Source organism: Dermochelys coriacea, chromosome 19 (assembly GCF_009764565.3).
Source record: "Dermochelys coriacea isolate rDerCor1 chromosome 19, rDerCor1.pri.v4, whole genome shotgun sequence".
Taxonomy (NCBI): domain Eukaryota; kingdom Metazoa; phylum Chordata; order Testudines; family Dermochelyidae; genus Dermochelys; species Dermochelys coriacea.
In genome coordinates this window covers 11,715,716-11,736,254 of record NC_050086.2, presented here as the reverse complement: position 1 = coordinate 11,736,254, position 20,539 = coordinate 11,715,716, and positions in this window count along the sequence as shown.

Sequence of the window (20,539 nt, the reverse complement as noted above, 5' to 3'; positions counted from 1 at the left end):
CTCTTTAAATGGCTGCTGCCTGACACACTCTTTGACTGCAAGAAGACAACAGCATCCAAAGTCAAATCTTTCTCCACAGTGGAGGCTTATGGCAGAAATAACTGAACATTGTAGTAGCAAAATCAAAAAGCGATCTCCCCATTTCCAAAGTATGTGGAGGGGAAAATGCTGATTTATGCAGAGGTCAGAGAACATAAAGGGTAGACAACAAAATCTGAATGGGACTGATCAGTATCTCCGAAACAGCAAACAGATCTGGCTCCAATCTAGAATGTTCTTTGAATACTTTAAAGGAAAATGTAATGCATTTGACTGATATGCTCGCCAAAATTGCACTAGAAAAAGAGGGACGGATAAACCTGTTTATGGAAACATATTCGTGAAGGCAGGAAATGATTTCAGTGTAATCGCTTCTGGTAAATCTCTCCATTTGAATGAGTTACCATCTGATTGTTCCAGATGAGAGAGGGAGAAAACTGCTTCTCTCCTTTTAAATAACAATGTGTCCTCGGGCAGAGAGAAATTTTATAAAACATGAAAGCATCTAATAGCGATGGATCTGGCTGGAAGTTTTAATCAGGTCTTGGAGAAAAATGATTGCGTCACACTTCACAGGATGAATTGGGTCTGATTTCCCTCTTCAAGATGAGTGATAAGTTTGATGTTACACTTCACATCAGTTCCTTGCTAAACAATTTCCCTACTAAATAGGGTCCCTAATTGCAAAAATAAATAAAAAAACCCATCCAACCCTTAATTGGGTGCAAGCTGCAGAAAACAACCCTATCTCTTGGCTTTTTATGACCAATTCCGTGCTGTCCAGCACAACAAATGGTTGGTTAGGCATTCTGGTTGTTCGTGAGCTCTCTGCTTTGAGCTTCAGATCAAAAAAAGCATTTCAATCCAGTCATAGAATCATAAAAAGAAAAGGAGTACTTGTGGCACCTTAGAGACTAACAAATTTATTAGAGCATAAGCTTTCGTGAGCTACAGCTCACTTCATCGGATGCATTTGGTGGAAAAAACAGAGGAGAGATTTCCACCAAATGCATCCGATGGAGTGAGCTGTAGCTCACGAAAGCTTATGCTCTAATAAATTTGTTAGTCTCTAAGGTGCCACAAGTACTCCTTTTCTTTTTGCGAATACAGACTAACACGGCTGCTACTCTGAAATCATAGAATCATAGAATATCAAGGTTGGAAGGGACCTCAGGAGGTCATCTAGTCCAACCCCCTGCTCAAAGCAGGACCAATCCCCAATTGCTACCTTATTCTTTAATTAAAAACAAAAGCTTCCTTATCCTAGAGTAATGGTCATTGCACTGTGTGAGGCTGTAGTTCGAATGGCACTGTCACTTAAATAAGGGATGCTGAATGTGTCCAAATTGTGGAGTTCCTCATGTAAAGAAAAAGGATGGTCTAAGGGTGATGGCACTAGCTTTGAATCTGGGTGACATGGCTTCACTTCCTTGGTCTGCCTCAGACTCCTTGTGTGGCCTTGGTCAAGTCACTTAGTCTTTCTTCTGTGCCTCTGTTCTCCATCTGTACAATGGGGATAACAGCAGTGCCCTGCCTTGCAGGGGCATGTGGGAGTGATCTCTAAGGAAGAGGTGGTTGTGAATGTGGTTAACCCCCATCCTACTGAGAAAGGATGGTTCTTGTACCAGTGTAAGACCGGGGGGAGGCCAGGTCACTTCCCTGCTATGCTGTAAATTGCTAGTCTGGCGATGGGGGCGGGGGAATCTCAGTAGGTTGTACGCTTGGTGAGCTGGTCTTTTCACTTGCTAACAGCAGTTTAACTCCATCGACTTCCAGGGATTTACTCTCTCTCTATGGTGTGAGCAAGCTCAGCATGAGGTCTCCAGTCTCTCTATAAAGCACCATGTATCCCCACTGGGCTGTATACAAATAGTGACTAACGATCAGCCGGAGACATAGGCGCCGATTGGGGGAAAATGGTGGGTGCTGAGCACTCACTGGCAGCCTCCCTGTCAGCTCCCCCCACCTCCCCAGTGTTTCCCACCTGCCAGCAGGCCCCACAAACCAGCACCTCCCTGTGCCTCCCACCCGCTGCAATCCGCTGTTTTGCGGTGTGCAGGAGGCTGGGAGGAAGGGGGGAGGAGCGAGGACGCGGCGCACTCAGGGGAGGGGACGGAACTGGGCGGGAAGAGGCGGGGTGGGGGAGGAGCCTTGGGGGAAGGGGCGGAGTAGGGGCGGGGCCTGGGCTAGAGCTGGGAGATGAGCACCGCCCCTGGCACTTTGGAAAGTCGGCACCTGTGGTCAGAGAGGAAGGTTGGTCCTGTTGGTCCTGTGGTTAAGGCACTGGGCAGGGCTAGGGTCTGATGCTCCTTCCCCTGTAGCCTGTGCAGTAATTGACACCAGTGTAACATGTTACCATCCTGATTTGCAGGAAATGGCTGCATCAGGTGCAGGGCAATGGCCCTAGGACTCTGAGCCACTTCCTAGTCTCTCGGCCTGACCTTGGTCACTGCAGTGTTGTTGGTGCCAGGATATTAAACTTCGGTGGTAGTTCTGCACATGGAGGCTCTGCCCTTGGCCCCGGGGGTGTGTGCGCAAGCTACGCGAGCAAAACCTGTTTTAAAGCGGCGTTGGTGAAATCTTGGTCCATTGTAGGAGTTCCTGGGCAATGGGGTGGGGCCGCCACCTCCTTCCCGGAAGGGTACAAAATGATCAGCTGTGGAAGAGCCCATCCTTTGAGGCCCGGGCCTTTAAAGTCAGACGAGCGACGGGCGCATGTGGAGAGAAGCGTCTTAGACCACAGCACACCCCGGGGAAGGGTCTGAAGCAACAGCTGGTGGTTTGCGAGTTAGCCCCGCGCACGCTGCTGTCGCTTGGCATCAACCTAACGAGGTCTGTGCCAAACGAACAGGTGGATTCCGGTCCTGCAAACGGAGCCCAGAGCAGAGCTGCAGCTTCCTTCGGCTTTGGGATCATTGCAGGGAGAGAGCCGACAATCCTCATCAGACCTCCAATCGAGCTCTTGCTGAAGTCGACAGCCGAACTCCCAATGGGGTGGGACCAGGCCCTGGCAAGTTGTCTGCCCGTATCTGTGCTTATAGGGCCCAAGGCTCCTTAGCTGGGGCTGCAACAGACTCTCACCCTCTGCAGGTTGCTACAGGTCCCTCTCTTTGCCCACACATTCACCAGTGGGTTGCATGAACACCTCACAGTCATTCACGGACTGGAGCCTCACAATCCTGCTGGGGAGCAGGGAACGACCATTCCCCATTTTACAGATGGGGAAACTGAGGCACAGCATAGAGTGTGACTTGCCCAGGGTGATAGCTGATTTGCAAATTGAACCTGTATCTCCTGAGATCTAGTCCAATACCCCACCTGTCAGATGCACTCTTTCCCCTTCTGGTAGCTGGAAATGTAATGAGCAACTGGATTGATGCTGGCCACTCGCTATACAGCTTTTGAGTCGGTCTTTGGCCAAACTTCTCCCCTTTCAATGGAGTGATCCCCACACTCCCTTGTCTGCTGTTCCTTGCCTGTCTTCTGTTACACTGACTCGGTCCTTCTCAGACCACACGGTTTCCCTCCTAACGATGTGGTATTGATTTATACATGCTGATGGTAACTGTTTTTCCTTTAGCATTGCTCTAGAACTGGATATGATGCCTCTTCTGGTGTGGCCGGCCGGCTGCTCTCCCAGGTGCGCAGAGCCAGCCTTGGAGTTGCTGCTTCCCAAGGAAAATGATGGGATATTTCTCAAACATCTCCTTTGGGTTTTTTTCCAATCAACTACAGAGAAGGTTCTGTCCAGCAGCGCAGAGGGGAGGCACTGGTGTCTGATGGATCGCTCTCTAGCCTAGGATTCGGGAGGCCTGGGTTTTCTTCCCAGCACTGGCTGGCTGGGTGACTTGAGCAAATCTCAGCATCTCTTTGCGTGTCAGTTTCTGCCCCCCCCCATACAATGGACATGATAGCAGGAGCTTTGAGATCAACCAAGTGAGGTATCGCTAGGGAGCGAGGTGCTGCATCACAAAAAGTGTGATGCCTGGTGTTGTGTCTTCCCTTCTTGGCACAACACAAATAATAGGAAGAAACTACAGGGGCACAGTTGGGTCCAAATAGACCTGGGTCCTAACTCAACACAAACGAGCTAGAGCTAGCTGCTTGCATGCTGCTGCTCGGGCTGGTTTCTGGTTTTGACGCTTTTTTCAAAATGCAACGTTACAACTTCTCGGTTCGAAACGACGCTTCGCTTAGAAATGCAGCAAGATTTATTCAGAAAAAAACAAAGGGAAACGCCGAACCCCAAACCACGTGTTTCTGGTTGGATGTCACATTTCGGTCACTAAATGGACAAGTCGGCCACCTGCTCCGGTCTACATCCCCCCACCCCCCAAGTCTGAATGTTTTTGACCTGCGCTTTTGGAAAACACTGGATTTTCTGCCTTGGTCTTTTGGGATTGTAGTGGGGTGGCTGCCCCACTCCATGAGAAAAAGGGCTGGAACGGGCCAGAGAGGCTGCACAGACTGGCAACCAATCAGCAAGGGCCTGTGGGGAGCCAATTGGGGCCAAGAAAGAGGCAGCCAATCAGGGCTCTGCCATTGACCTGCAATATGAGCTAGGACAGACCCCTTCCCTCCCACCTCTTTCTCTCTCTCTCTCTCTCTCTCATCTATTTAATTGATAAACTCTTTGGTGGCAAGGACTCTCTTGATAGATGTCTGTAAAAGTGAAGACATGCTGGTGTGTATTATGGGTCCCACTCTGGACAGGATACAAGCTATAGTGTCCTGGCTCTGTAGCTCGGGCTACAGCAGGTTTTGCTTTTAGCTCTGGAGATGCCTGGTTCAACCTTCCTAATGCTAGCCCAATGAGACCTCCGTTTTGAGGGAAGTCTCTGGGTGCTAAAGTGATGCCAATAAATAATAATAATCACAAAGTTTTTGGTCTTGTAGCAGAGCCAGGACCAGATGCCCATCATCCATCGGTTGAAGTGAACTCTGTGAAAGTCAGTAAAGCTGATTGTGCCAGCTGGCAATCTGTTCTAGTGTTGGATGGGATCCTGGACCATGCTGCAGCTTTGGGTTTATGCAAGATTCAGTCCCATCTATATTTCAAGAACAAAATGTGTGTTAACCACATTGCCGGTCCGTCTTCGCTGTGGAGTTAACCCAGGCTCTTATGAAGGTATTGCCTCTAACCTCTCTCCCATCCACACACACAATTCTCTTACCCAAGTTTGGCAGTACTTACAACCCAGGCTAGCTGGCCCAGCTGCAGGTGGGTTCCTGGGGGCTGCTTTCACTTTGCAGTGCGGACGCAGGCTAAATCACTTGAGAGCTAATAGTCCTCCAGTGCCTTCCCACAATATCCCCCCATGTGTTAGAAGGACAGACAAGTTCTCCCACATTTCACTAGAAGTGACACAAAGAGCATCTTAGCATTCTGCAGCACAATGTACCATGGGCTACACAGCCACTGGATTCTTCCTTTCCCCGAGGGTGCTCAACCCCCAATCCACCCATTTCTGCCCCCTCCCATGAGCATGCCCTGTCCCCTCTCCTCCCCCTCACCCCAGCGCCTCCTGCATGCCGCAGAACAGCTGATGCATGGTGGGTGGGAGGGGGAGGAGTTGATCGGTGGGGCCGCCAGCGGGCAGGAGGAGCTGGGAGAGAGGGGGCAGTTGCTGGCTGCCAGTGGGTGCCAAGTACCCACTAATTTTTTTTCGTGGGTGCACCCCTCTCTGTGCCTCAGTTTCCCCATTTGTCAAATGAGGATAATGATCCTGACCTCCATTGTAAAGCACTTCGAGATTTACTGATGAAAAGTGCTATAGATGAGCCAGGCACTATTGTACTGCCTGGAGTCCAATCCACTTCTGTGCTGACTGTGGGGGAAGCAAAAGTGGATGGGAATCTGGGAGGCAGTGACCATGAGTTGGTTGAGTTCAGGATCCTGACGCAGGGAAGAAAGGTAAGCAGCAGGATACGGACCCTGGACTTCAGGAAAGCAGACTTTGACTCCCTCAGGGAACAGATGGCCAGGATCCCCTGGGGGACTAACATGAAAGGGAAGGGAGTCCAGGAGAGCTGGCTGTATTTCAAGGAATCCCTGTTGAGGTTACAGGGACAAACCATCCCGATGAGTCGAAAGAATAGTAAATATGGCAGGCGACCAGCTTGGCTTAATGGTGAAATCCTAGCGGATCTTAAACATAAAAAAGAAGCTTACAAGAAGTGGAAGGTTGGACATATGACCAGGGAAGAGTATAAAAATATTGCTCGGGCATGTAGGAAAGATATCAGGAGGGCCAAATCGCACCTGGAGCTGCAGCTAGCAAGAGATGTCAAGAGTAACAAGAAGGGTTTCTTCAGGTATGTTGGCAACAAGAAGAAAGCCAAGGAAAGTGTGGGCCCCTTACTGAATGAGGGAGGCAAGCTAGTGACAGAGGATGTGGAAAAAGCTAATGTACTCAATGCTTTTTTTGCCTCTGTTTTCACTAACAAGGTCAGCTCCCAGACTGCTGTGCTGGGCATCACAAAATGGGGAAGAGATGGCCAGCCCTCTGTAGAGATAGAGGTGGTTAGGGACTATTTAGAAAAGCTGGACGTGCACAAGTCCATGGGGCCGGACGAATTGCATCCGAGAGTGCTGAGGGAATTGGCGGCTGTGATTGCAGAGCCCTTGGCCATTATCTTTGAAAACTCGTGGCGAACGGGGGAAGTCCCGGATGACTGGAAAAAGGCTAATGTAGTGCCCATCTTTAAAAAAGGGAAGAAGGAGGATCCTGGGAACTACAGGCCGGTCAGCCTCACCTCAGTCCCTGGAAAAATCATGGAGCAGGTCCTCAAAGAATCAATCCTGAAGCACTTAGAGGAGAGGAAAGTGATCAGGAACAGTCAGCATGGATTCACCAAGGGAAGGTCATGCCTGACTAATCTAATTGCCTTTTATGATGAGATTACTGGTTCTGTGGATGAAGGGAAAGCAGTGGATGTATTGTTTCTTGACTTTAGCAAAGCTTTTGACACGGTCTCCCACAGCATTCTTGTCAGCAAGTTAAGGAAGTATGGGCTGGATGAATGCACTATAAGGTGGGTAGAAAGCTGGCTAGATTGTCGGGCTCAACGGGTAGTGATCAATGGCTCCATGTCTAGTTGGCAGCCGGTGTCAAGTGGAGTGCCCCAGGGGTCGGTCCTGGGGCCCGTTTTGTTCAATATCTTCATAAATGATCTGGAGGATGGTGTGGATTGCACTCTCAGCAAATTTGCGGATGATACTAAACTGGGAGGAGTGGTAGATACGCTGGAGGGGAGGGATAGGATACAGAAGGACCTAGACAAATTGGAAGATTGGGCCAAAAGAAATCTAATGAGGTTCAATAAGGATAAGTGCAGGGTCCTGCACTTAGGATGGAAGAATCCAATGCACCGCTACAGACTAGGGACCGAATGGCTCGGCAGCAGTTCTGCGGAAAAGGACCTAGGGGTGACAGTGGACGAGAAGCTGGATATGAGTCAGCAGTGTGCCCTTGTTGTCAAGAAGGCCAATGGCATTTTGGGATGTATAAGTAGGGGCATAGCGAGCAGATCGAGGGACGTGATCGTTCCCCTCTATTCGACACTGGTGAGGCCTCATCTGGAGTACTGTGTCCAGTTTTGGGCCCCACACTACAAGAAGGATGTGGATAAATTGGAAAGAGTACAGCGAAGGGCAACAAAAATGATTAGGGGTCTAGAGCACATGACTTATGAGGAGAGGCTGAGGGAGCTGGGATTGTTTAGTCTGCAGAAGAGAAGAATGAGGGGGGATTTGATAGCTGCTTTCAACTACCTGAAAGGGGGTTTCAAAGAGGATGGCTCTAGACTGTTCTCAATGGTAGCAGATGACAGAACGAGGAGTAATGGTCTCAAGTTGCAATGGGGGAGGTTTAGATTGGATATTAGGAAAAACTTTTTCACTAAGAGGGTGGTGAAACACTGGAATGCGTTACCTAGGGAGGTGGTAGAATCTCCTTCCTTAGAGGTTTTTAAGGTCAGGCTTGACAAAGCCCTGGCTAGGATGATTTAACTGGGACTTGGTCCTGCTTTGAGCAGGGGGTTGGACTAGATGACCTTCTGGGGTCCCTTCCAACCCTGATATTCTATGATTCTATGATTCTATGACTCCGATGAGCTTCTCCCAGTCTTATGCTTGTTAGGATCCTCTTGGAGCACAGGGATTTATGGAAACAATCCCGCCTCACTGTCAGGAACACAACTCATGTCAATGGGTTCAGGATCACCCTCTGCTTGGGGGCAGGCGGTCTAGTGGGTAGAACATGACATAGGATCTCAGGATCACTGTATTCTATTCCTGGCTCTGCTGCGAGACTGTGGCCAGGCGTTCCCTCTCCCCATTGTCCGCTCTGAATGCGAGCCCTTTAAGGCAGGGACATTCTCACTAGATTTGTACAGCGCCTTGTACAATGGGGCTCCAGACTTAGCTGGGAGCTCTAGGCACTCCTATGGTAATGATCTTCAAATCAGTGTTTGCCTAGTCTAGCAGAGAACACTGAATTGTTGTTATGACAATAGACCAAACGAAGATCAAGGCCCCACAGTTGGGCATTGTACGGAAACATATTGAGAAGGGCTCAGATCCTCAGCGGTATCGAGGTGCTTAATTCCCATTGATGTTGATAATCTGGGCTAGAGTCCCTGTCCTGAAGAGTTCACAATCACTACATTGTGTAAAATGCTCCCCAATGTTACAGCGGCCCGCACGAAGGCTAGAGTGTTAAGATGCAGCCCACAGACCCGTTAAGGCATTTTAAACTGAAGGCCCAATTACTTAGATTGTAAGCTCTTCGAGGTAGGGTCCATCTCTTGTTCTTTGTTCGTACAGCACCTAGCACAACCTGTGACTGAGGCTCCGAGATGTTACCCCAATGCACATAATCACTCGTAATATTAAAACTCTGCAAATGGCACAGGGCTGTCTATGGTCCCAGCTTTGTTACAGATATGACATGTTCACCAGATGTTCCTTTGTTCCATCATCCTGGGTGTCCCCCTCTCTTACTTTTCCTTTGTCTCCCGCACAGCTGGGAACTAAAACAAAAAGAGATGACAATCTAAAAGACAGAAACAAACAGGGTGGACAGTGAGGAGCAGGGAGAGAAACAGCCACGGAAGAAGCATGAATTAGGGAGCAAGGGCTTTGCAGCTGGATTTCTGGATGGGGGGGGGGGGGATTCATTGCTGACTCTGCAAGGGCAATTCCCCTGCAGTGCCCCTGGGCCTGTTTCAGAGTGCGAGATAAATTAAATGAAGGTGAATTCATTAAGGATAAAATAAATAGAGTCCAGGAGTTGAGCTCAGCTTGCAGGAAACACACAGCCTCCTAGGGGAGCCAGACTGGGCATTGTTCAGTATCTTTTAGTTGCGCCTACAGGTCCAAACCAAGATCAGGGTATACGTCTTGTAACAGAGTCCCTGCTCCAACGAGCTTACAATCTAACTAGACCAGATGTTAGAATGGCCATACTGGGTCAGAGCAAAGGTCCATCTAGCCCAGTATCCTGTCTTCTGGATGGCCAATGCCAGGTGCCCCAGAGGGAATGAACAGAAGAGGTAATCATCAAGTGATCCATCCCCTGTCGCCCATTCCCATCTTCTGGCAAACAGAGGCTCGGGACACCATCCTTGGCTAACAGCCATTGATAGATCTATCCTCCATGAATTTATCTAGTTCTTTTTTGAAACCTGTGAAGGCCAAGACTATAACAACAATCTCTGGCAAAGAGTTCCACAGGTTGACTGTGCGTTGTGTGAAGAAATACTTCCTTTTGTTTGTTTTAAACCTGCTGCCTATTAATTTCATTTGGTGACCCCTAGTTCTTGTGTTATGAGAAGGAGTAATGACAGGTTTCAGAGTAGCAGCTGTGTTAGTCTGTATTCGCAAAAAGAAAAGGAGTACTTGTGGCACCTTAGAGACGAACAAATTTATTTGAGCATAAGCTTTCGTGAGCTACAGCTCACTTCATCCGATGAAGTGAGCTGTAGCTCACGAAAGCTTATGCTCAAATAAATTTGTTAGTCTCTAAGGTGCCACAAGTACTCCTTTTCTTTTTGAGAAGGAGTAAATAACACTTCCTTATTTACTTTCTCTGCACCAGTCATGCTTTTATAGACCTCAATCATATTCCCCCTTAGTCGTCTCTTTTCCAAGCCGAAAAGTCTGTCTTATTAATCTCTCCTCATACGGAAGCTGTTCCATACCCCTAATCATTTTTGTTGCCCTTTTCTGTACCTTTTCCAATTCAAAATATATCTTTTTTGAGATGGGGCAACCAGATTGGTATGCAGTATTCCAGATGTGGGTGTGTCATGGATTTATATAGAGGCAATATGATATTATCTATCTTTTCATCAATCCCTTAATGATTCCCAACATTCTGTTCACTTTTTTGACAGCTGCTGCACATTGAGTGGATGTTTTCAGAGAACTCTCCACAGTGACTCCAAGATCTTTCTAGTGGTAACAGCTGATTTAGACCCCATCATTTTACATGTATAGTTGGGATTCTGTTTTCCAGTGGGCATTACTTTACATTTATCAACGTTGAATTTCATCTGCCATTTTGCTGCCCAGTCACCCAGTTTTGTGAGATCCCTTTGTAATGCTTCGCAGTCTACTTTGGACTTAACTATCTTGAGAAGTTTTGTATCATCTGCAAATTTTGCCACCTCCGTTTACCCCTTTTTGCAGATCATTTATGAGAATGTTGAATGGGACTGGACACAGTTTAGGAGGAGAAACCAAGGTGTAATGACTTGAACGAGCTCAGTAGCCAAGTGAGGAATAAAACCCAGGTCCCCTGACTCCCAGTCTCTACTCACTAGACAACACTGCCTCTCAGAGGGTAGGTTTCTTAAAGACCTCCTCACCCAGCGGCTGCCACCGTTCTCACTGTGGGCAGAGATTTTCCATTGTCCTCAATCAGAGCTGCTGGATGTTAAGCCTGTCTGAAAATACTGGACCAAGGGCCTAACTTTACCAGTTATACAGAGGTGACCTGATAAAATAATTGTGTGCCAGCGAAGGGGAAGTGTAGCTGTGCTGCATGGAGACGATGATCATGGGACTTGTCTAGATCAGAAAATATTGCACTAATTTACCAAATTAAGCTTAACCAAGCAATGAAGCAGTTAAGTGTGTTGGTGTCAGGTGTTTGCAGCAGCGTAACTAGATAGATTTTTGTACCCCAGCTCACCAAGATCCTTTTGAAAATCACAGCCTTTGTCCCTGGGTTGGCCCTGCAATGTCAGGTAATTTATCTTAGTCCTGAGACTCTTCCCAGAGCTGTGCTGACCTCATTGATGACGCTGGTAAGGAAAATACATCAATAAATCAATAGTTAATTTCAGATACCATCGGAAACAGGGTTGAATCTTGCACTGGTGCAAACTGGGGTAGCTTCATTTACACCAACGGAGCTGTGTTGATTTTGAGCAGCTGAGGATCTGAACTACAGGGGGCAGAAGACTCAATTGTTTGCCAAGTGCAAATCTGGAAGGGAAAGAAAATGCTATTTTCAGCATTGCAAGTGGGCATTACAAACAATGCAGAGTAAAGATGAAAATGAAAAAGCATTTAAAAAATAGCTGAGCTGCCCAGACTTCCATAAAACTCAGGGGTTTAGCTGTAATCTGAGCAATTTTCTTGATCTGTTATTGTGTGGGGAAATGATGTTAGTGGATCAGCTGCTTTGCAGCATCCCCCAAAACAATATAATGATCACCAAAGCCTGCCCCCTTACCAGGAGACTGAATGTCTCCACATGCTTTGCTGATTAGTGCCAATGCACTGTCACAGCTTTAACAACCCAATTCTGCAGTGACTATCCAAGAAAAATTCCCAGTGACATCAAAACTCCTACAGACCTTATACACCATAACATAAGAACAGCCATACTGTGTCAGACCAAAGGTCCATCTAGCCCAGTATCCTGTCTGCCAACAGTGGCCAATGCCAGGTGCCCCAGAGGAATGAACAGAACAGGTTATCATCAAATGATCCAACCCCTGGTGCCCGTTCCCAGCTTCTGGCAAACAGAGACTAGGGACACCATCCCTGCCCATCCTGGCTAATAGCCATTGATGGACCTAGCCTCCATGAACTTATTTAGTTCTTTTTTGAACCCTGTTATAGTACTGGCCTTCACAACATCTACTGGCAAGGAGTTCCACAGGTTGATTGTGCGTTGTGTGAACTTAAATTTTAGGCAGCCATGAAAACCAGGGAAACTCCTAAACAAAAAAAGTTGTAAACAAAGAATCCAAGTGAAAATGTGTTGAAAGTGTGTTTCAGGGGAGTCCACCTCATTTCTGTACTCCTTCTACCCTAAAAAGCATTTTCTTTTGGTACCGAGGCTGATTTAAGCAATAGGTTAGAGTGATGGAGCCAAGAAACCTCACACTAGTAGAAAGAGTGTTACAGAGAGAGAGCCTATGGGCCCAGGTAGCCCCGGACTAGCATACCTGTAGCCAGTGCCGGGCCTGGAAGGGGAAGAACAGGAGAGTGCATGGCTCAGTTGAGGGCTGACTGGCGAAGAGGCAGGAGGTAGCTCTGCCTCTCCAAGTGAGGGGAGCATCACTACAAGCTGGGACAACCACCGCGGAGCAGCACTGTGTCCCTGGGTGAGAGAGACTGTTGAGGAGTACCCAGAAGTGAGTGAACTTTGCTATTAGACTGTAAGGACATTGTGGAGCTAGGCCCTCTCCACCCTTACATCCACCCCGAGGGACCTGAGGCTGCAGCAGGAGGCTGCAAAAGGTCCACAAAGGGGTGCTACTCCAGGCAAGCCCCTATGGGCTGTTTGGACTATAAGGCCACATCCCAAACTAGAGGGACACAGGTGAGAAGTAGCCCAGGGCAGTGGACTTAGACTCTCTGCAGGGAGGACCCTGTCAGTGTTGCTTCCCACAAGGCCCGGTGGAGTGGGAAAGCCTGGGTCCCTCTACCACATCCCCTTAAGGGCTGAATCCCAGATGCAAGTGGAGGGCAGCAAGTTCCCAGCCTAAGGTCAGGAAGCAGGCTCCTCTGCCAGGCAAGCAAGGGGCTGGAAATCAGGTGCACTAACCGTTGGGCTGCCCGGCCCTCCGAGCACCCTATTGCAGTTACATGACCTCAGTTAGTAGTTCTGCAATTTTATATTGGAGTTCCATCAGAAATCTTGGATGAATCCCATCTGGTCCCCGTGACTTATTACTGTTTAATTTACCAGTTTGCTCCAAACCTCCTCTATCAACACCTCAATCTGGGACCGTTCCTCAGCTTTATCCCCTAAAAAAACTGGCTCAGGTGGAGAAATGTCCCTCACGTCTTCTGCATCGAAGGCTTAAGCAAAGAATTCATATAGCTTCTCCGCAAGGGCCTTGTCTTCCTGGAGTGCCCTTTATCACCTCGCCCATCCAGTAACCTCACTGATTGTTTGGCAGGCCTCTTGCATCTGATGTACGTGAAAAACTTTGCTGTGAGAGAGAGCGAGAGAGAGATGGGGTGTGTGTGTGTGTGTGTGTGTGTGTGTATGTACACTATTTCTAGTTTTAGATAGTTTCTGTGTACTATCACTAACATATGCCGTAATGCTACTCACTACAGTGGCTACAAAAATATGGCTAATACAGTTAAAAATCAAACTTACCCCTTCTCCACCCTGACACGTCTCGTTCCAATTCTATTCATAAAAATACTCTTCTGTACAAGCAACACCTTCTGCAAAGGGGAAATGTACAACCCACTGGTGTGGTTTAATGTGCCCTGGAATTCTATTTCTTTTGAAATATTTAATACTGAATAAGCAACACTTGAAATCTGTTGATCTAAGGTACTGCTGTAGCCCCCATTCCATAGCATGCAAGTGCCTCGCAGTCTTTGTATATGGGGAATTGAGAGACAGAGAGGCCATGGGCCAGATTTTCAAAGGTATTTCAGTTCCTAAAGATGCAGATAGACACCTAACTCCCACTGAAATCACCAAGCCCTATGGAAACGAATGGGAGTTAAGTTCCTAGGCACTTTTGAAAATTCCATAGGGGTAGGATTGACAAAGGCATTTAGGTGCCTAATTCCCTAGACCACCCTTCCTCTTGATAGTATTCAGTGGGGTTTAGGCACCTAAATAGCTTTGTCAGTCGCACCCTAGGTGTCTATCTGCATCTTTAGACACCTAAATACTTCTACAAGTCTGGCCTTAAGCCACACAATAGTTGGTGACAAAGCAATGATTGGAACCCAGGTCTCCCACGGCCACCCTTCCTCTCGATAGTGTAGATTCAACAGCCTACTTCTTGCACAGAACAAAACAAGAGGCAGAGTTAAGATTGGGTGAGTGATATAAGCCAGATGTGATAGTGAATGACGAGGATTTATGGGCCTATGAGGAACTGGCTGGATTATGCCTGAACTGTTCAGGGGTAGTGCTGGGAAAAACGTCAGGTGGCCCCAAGTGCTTTAACTACTGTGTCCTCTCAACCTGCTCAGAGAAGATCCACATGACAAGATGGTAAGAGCACCACTGCCTTGTCTACACTAGAGCTCCCCCACTAGCTACGTGTAACCCACCCCCCTGGTCAGTGCAGCACTTTGCCCTCCACTGCTTGGTGGCTGGGCCACATAATGGTATGTCCACTCTGCAGTCGGAGGGGTGACTGCAGCATGTGTAGACATTCCTGAGCTAGCTTTCATCTAAATACCAGTGAAACTGCCGCAGCTCTCAGGCTTCTGCAGGGGCTATCCAACCTGCCCAGGACCCGGGGTACATACTCAGGCTGCTTGCCCCAGCCTTAGCTACAAGGCCCAGATCTGTTAACCAAGGCTGTAACAAGGTCCCTGTCTCTCAGTGTGGTCCAGCCATTGCAACAGCAGGACAGAGTATCACACTGAGTGGGGTGGGGTGACATTATTGCTCGTGGAACTGCTCAGATGTTCGTGTCCATGGGAAATGGTTCTGAACAGATGCTGTCCTCTCTTCCCACTTCCAGCTGAAGGTGCCCCAATAGCAGATGCTTGTTTCAAATAAAACAGGCCAAACAATCACTGACTAATCAGCTTCTTGGAACAGCAGCAACCAACGGAAACTTGGCCTTTCTCCTTCTCCACCTGGCTGGTGCTAGCAGTGTCCATGCCTCCAAACCCACAGCTGCCTGAATTAAACCACAGGGGGGAACCCATTGTGATGGGATATGTAGGCCCCACACTCACTGGTGGGCTTAGTCAGCCGGTCCTGTTGCACCTGTGAGAGGTGTAAAGCGTGGACGGAGGGAGAGAAAGGGGGAAAAACCCAGGGGAAGGAGTCAACCTCTTGTGTTTATCCTTGGAAAGAAGCCATGGCCCTACCCAGAGACTGCCGAAGTCAAGGTCCATGTGGGCCCGGGATCTTCCTTGATGCTGTTAGGTGCCAGTGCCTCCAGGGGCAGGTAGGCCTGCAGGGGGAATTTCACATCTGCTTGTTCTCTGTGACTAATCTGTTTCCCTCTTTGGCTCTGTGGATCCCTGGAAGGGGCTATCAGAAGGGCCTGGACACAGGCTGAGGTGGGAGGTAGCCAGGGAAGAAGCAGGGGGTCTGAGCAGACAGACCTTAGCTGCTTGCTACAGGATGCCCGGGCTGGACCCCAGAGTAGGAGGAGGGCCTGGGTTCTGCGACAGGCCCACTGTGGTGTGAAGACCCCAGAGACAAGGGGTGAAAAATCTCTTGAGTCTGAAATGGGGCTGAAGACCCAGCATGAGGCTACTGGATAATTGTTGTGTTGGACTCTGTTACCCTAGAGGGAGACCTGGCCAGAAGGCCCAGTCACGAGAAGCAGATGACCATTGTCGGCCTGGAGTGACTGTCGGCAAGGAGCATCAGAGAAGACCCAGCTACCCCATGCCCAGCTACTGGAGCGGGGCGGGGGAGGGTGCCTTAACCGGCGAGTCTCACTTCTAGAGCCTCTTTTCTCAAACTTCCCTGGAAACGAGGGCATTGCTTCAATCCTGTACAGCACGCGCCCTTCCCTCTCTGGGCTGTAATTAACACAGTGGCTTTGATGGAGGTTGCTGCTCCATGGGATTGGTTCTGTATTAATATTCCATCAAGGTTGCCTGTTTGTCCTTCAGCATCCAAGCTAATTGCCCTGCTCTGTCTGCCAGATAAATGGAGCTCACACTAATGAGCATTTATTCAGGGACACGGACGCCACCAGTGTTCTGTTCTGGGAGCTCCTTCCCCACACGATGCATCCACCGTAGCAATAACTAGGAACCCACACCTGGCCCATCACTTAATGCACCATCTGGACCAGCTTGTTCAGGAGAGAGCTGTCTTTCTGCAGCTGACTGTCTTCCAGCGTGTTGCCCAGGTTGTATAAAGAGCATGATCCAGCTGACGGATGCGAGGGATTTAAAAAAAAATATATAGATAGATTTTTAACAAAAAGAAATTTCAAAATGGGTAATGCGACTGCAGTAAACACACAGGTGGAAGTCCTGGCCCCACTGAAGTTGATGGCAAAACTCCTGCTGATTTCTATGGGGTCAGTATTTCACCCAGAGCTTCAGTCTGCTACCCCAGTGGTCTGTTGGATCAGACTCCCAGCAGCACTATGGCAGGAGGGAAATAGACTCCCTTCCTTCTCAGACTCTGGAAAGGCTGTGGGAGCCCTGCAGAGATGCCTCATAAGCAGCCTCTATAAGCTTGGGCTTCCCCACTCCCAGAGTCTGTACAAATGACACTGTCCCAGCTGGGGACAGTGCAGCAAACCACTAGCTCTAATTACAGGAGTTCCAGCTCTCTTGTGGCTTCCCAGTGCAGCCCTGGTTGGAACTTGGCAGCTGTTGTGGTCCTCAGTGAAACTGATTCAACCTTAATAGCATATCATAATATATATCTGGCTCTTACATAGCCCTGCTTGTCTGTAAATCTCCAAGCGCTCTAAAATTATAGGTGGCATTGTCGTCCTCATTGGTAAAGTGAGGCTACTTACCGCATGCACAGCTAGTTACATGTGAGAATCTTTGCTGGACCAGACTTTTAGGCTGTAAGCCCTTTGCGATAGGGTCTGCCATTTGCTATAGGTTTGTACAGCACCTAGCACATAAGGGGACCCAATTTAGTTGGCCTCTAAGACACTACTACAATATGAGTGTTTAATAATCAATAATTTGCCTGCATAGCTGAGAGACTAGGAGGGGAGTACCTGGGGGTGGGGAGAATGGGGAGGGTCTTGCAGCTGGTTGAGTGGGTGCATTGTTTGGGGGGGAGCTAAGAGGGGTTGCATATTTGAGGAGGATATTGCTGCTGAACAGTATTGGGTGGGGGTTCAAGCCCAGGGAGTGGTGGGTATACAGTTGGAGGTGGGGGATAGGGGTGAGTGCATTGTCGCCAGTTGGAGCAGATGGCTGGGAGAGGATCCAGAGCTGGTAGGAGGTGGGGCCCTTTGGCTGCAAAGTCCCTGGTGTCTGTGTGGATCGCGCCCCAGATTGACACGCATCCATTCTAAGTAGCTCTCCTCTGCATTACTAATCCCACACTCAGGGACAGCTCATGGCAGGCAGCCAGCGGCATTCATTCGCAGGAAGGAAGAGGTGTGTGCTGATCAGGCACCATTTCAGAGCTGGGCACCTCGCAGGTTACTGATCACAGCATTTCGTCCCCCCGCAAGGCAGAGCCCCCTTTAACGCAGACCCATCTTGAGGAGAGGACGTTGTTCAGAGAAATGCTGATTCCTTTGAGACCAGCCTTTCTCCTCGCCTGTCTGGTGAGTTCACAGCCGCACCAGTGAGCGACGTCTGCAAAGAGCAAGAGGAGGCCTTGTTCTTTGCTGGGTTAGAGATTTCCTTGGAAGGAAGAATCTAAGGCTTCTCTGGAGCTCAATTTGCAACTAGAAAACTCCTCCTCTCCTGCTCGTCCTGCCCCAATGGCAGCCTGGTTGTTTCAGACCCCCTGATCTTGGCTTGCTACCTGGAAAACGGCCCCCAGGTCCCCCAGCATTCGAATCCACAGGACTTGGCTTGAAGCCTTCAAACAAACACAAACCAGCATTCGCTCATTCTTCGGCAGGAAGACTGCCTCTCCCCCATGCCACGTGGGGGCAGGATGACTGGGTCAGCAGCGACTGCTGCGGGCCCGGATTGAGAGTGACCGAGCAGAAGTGACTGAGAGGCCTGAAACAGCAGGTGGGGCCGCTGATTGATTTCAGGTGTGCTGGGGGGAACCAGTCTCTGGAATAGCTGGGGGGTGAGGCTGCCGGTCAAGAGTCAGGTGCAATGTCTAGAGTGTGGACCCCCTAATTCATAAGCTATTCATTTGAACCACTAGGACGCTTGCATCACTGGTCTCTGAGAGTGACTCAAACTCACAGAAGGCATAAAGCAGATTACCGGCTAGATTCTGTTCTCACCCGTGTAAATTCAGACGAAGTCCGTGGGAGTCCATCAGGCCTCAGTCCAGGGAGATTTTCTAAGGCGTCGATGGCAGCAAAGCACCCAATCCTCATTGGCTTTCTATGGGAATGGGCACCTCACTACCCTGTTGCTGGGCCTTTGAACTCTCCCCACCCCCACTAGAGTCCATCTCTACTTAGGCCAGCTCCCCATTGCAGCCCTATACTGGTATAACAATGTCGCTGAAGGGTGTGAAAAATCCACAGAGTTATACCAACATAACCCCTCGTGTAGACAGAACGATGTCAACGGGAGAGCATCTCCTTGGGCTATCGCCTCTCGGGGAGGTGGATTAACTACACTGAAGGGAGAAGCTCTCCCATCGGCGTAGGAGCATCTTCACTTAAGTTCTACAGCAGCCAACACAGCACTTTAGGTGTAGACCTGTCTTTATAGCAGTACAAAACACAGATTTTGTACTGGTGTAATTATTGGAGTTAGGATGTAATTTGTTTAAAAACTGGAATAGTTATATCTGCACAACCCCTAGTGTGGGCACAGGTATACCAGATGCATCTTATTCTCTTTTCTACAGCTATACCACTGTAACTGCATCTACTCCAGGAGTGGCTATACCACTTTACCTATATGACCTAGTGACTAGAACACTGGACCGGGACTCAGGAGACCTGGATTCCATTCATGGTTCTGCTACTGGCTTGGTGGGTGACCTTGGACAAGTCACTTCTGTGCCTCAGTTTCCCCATTTATAAAATGGGGGTAATGATACCGATTCCTTTGTAAAGTGCTTTGAAATCTACTGATGAAAAGAGTGAAGTAGAATTTTATTAAGCACATGCTCAAGTCCCATTGACCAACTTTGCTGATTAACTTTAAAAACATATCTACGTCCCTTCCTAAACACATGCTTAAAGACTTTGCTGAATCAGGCCTTCAGTCCCAAGTGCTTCATTCCTCACCTTGTTTTCCCTGGGCATCTAGCATCACTCCTGATTTGTCGCAGTGTGAAGAGAACAATATGTCTCTTTCCCGGTCTTCATTTTCAGTACTTGTTTTGTTCGCTGTTAAATGGTCTTAATCTTTTGAAATGTGAAAAGAATGGATCGCTGCACAGGGGTGGAGGCAGAGCTGTGTGACTTCCAGGGCTGCAGTTTTAAGTCAGGATTGAGGGGCATTAACAGAGCTTGGTGTGGGGAGCCCAGGACTGGAATCGTGAGCAAGGCAGCAATGCTGAGTGTCCTTCAAATTGCAATGTTTCTCTCCTTGCACAGGTAAATGTGTCTCCCATTCCTATAGAAATAAACACATTCCTAAGTTTGACGTATCTAGAGCTGAGCAAATAGTTTAGCAGATGTGTTTTGCCTCTTTCTGCTTGTGGAATATCCATAAGCTGGTCACGATTTGTCTGCATTTATTTTATTAATCAAAATAACTCACCGCATCTTGTTTTGTGCAATTTATTTTAACCCAGTGGGCTGCCTGTAAACGTGGTTCCTATTAGAACAGCAAGGGTTAGTTGCAAGTGGAATCGGGAATAGGAGTAGAGAGGCTATTTCATCCCTCTGTTTGGCACTGCTGTTGGATATCCTGTGTCCAGTTCTGGAGCCCACAATTAAAGGAAGTTGGAGGGGGTCAGAGAAGAGCCACGAGAATGATTAAAAGATTGGAAAACTTGCCTTATGATGATGACTCAAGGAGCTCAATTAGCTTAACAAAGAGAAGGTTAAGGGGCGACTTGGTTACCGTCTATAGGTAGCTACATGAGGAATAAATATTTAATAATGGCCCCCTTAATCTAACAGAGAAAGGTCCAACACAATCCAATGGCTGGAAATTGAAGCTAGACACATTCAAACGAGAAATAAGGCATACATTTTTAATGGTGAGAGTAATTAACCATTGAAACTTATCGCAGGTCATGGTGGATTTTCCATCACTGACAATTTTTAAATCAAGACTGGACACTTTAAAAAAAAAAAAGAAAGCTCTGCTCTAGGAATTATTGTGGGGAAGTTCTGTGGCCTGTGTTATCCAGAGGGTCAGACTAGCGGATCACAATGTGGCCTTCTGGCCTTGGAATTTGAGTCAAATATGTCACATGGTATTGTCTTCATTCTCTGACTGGATGAG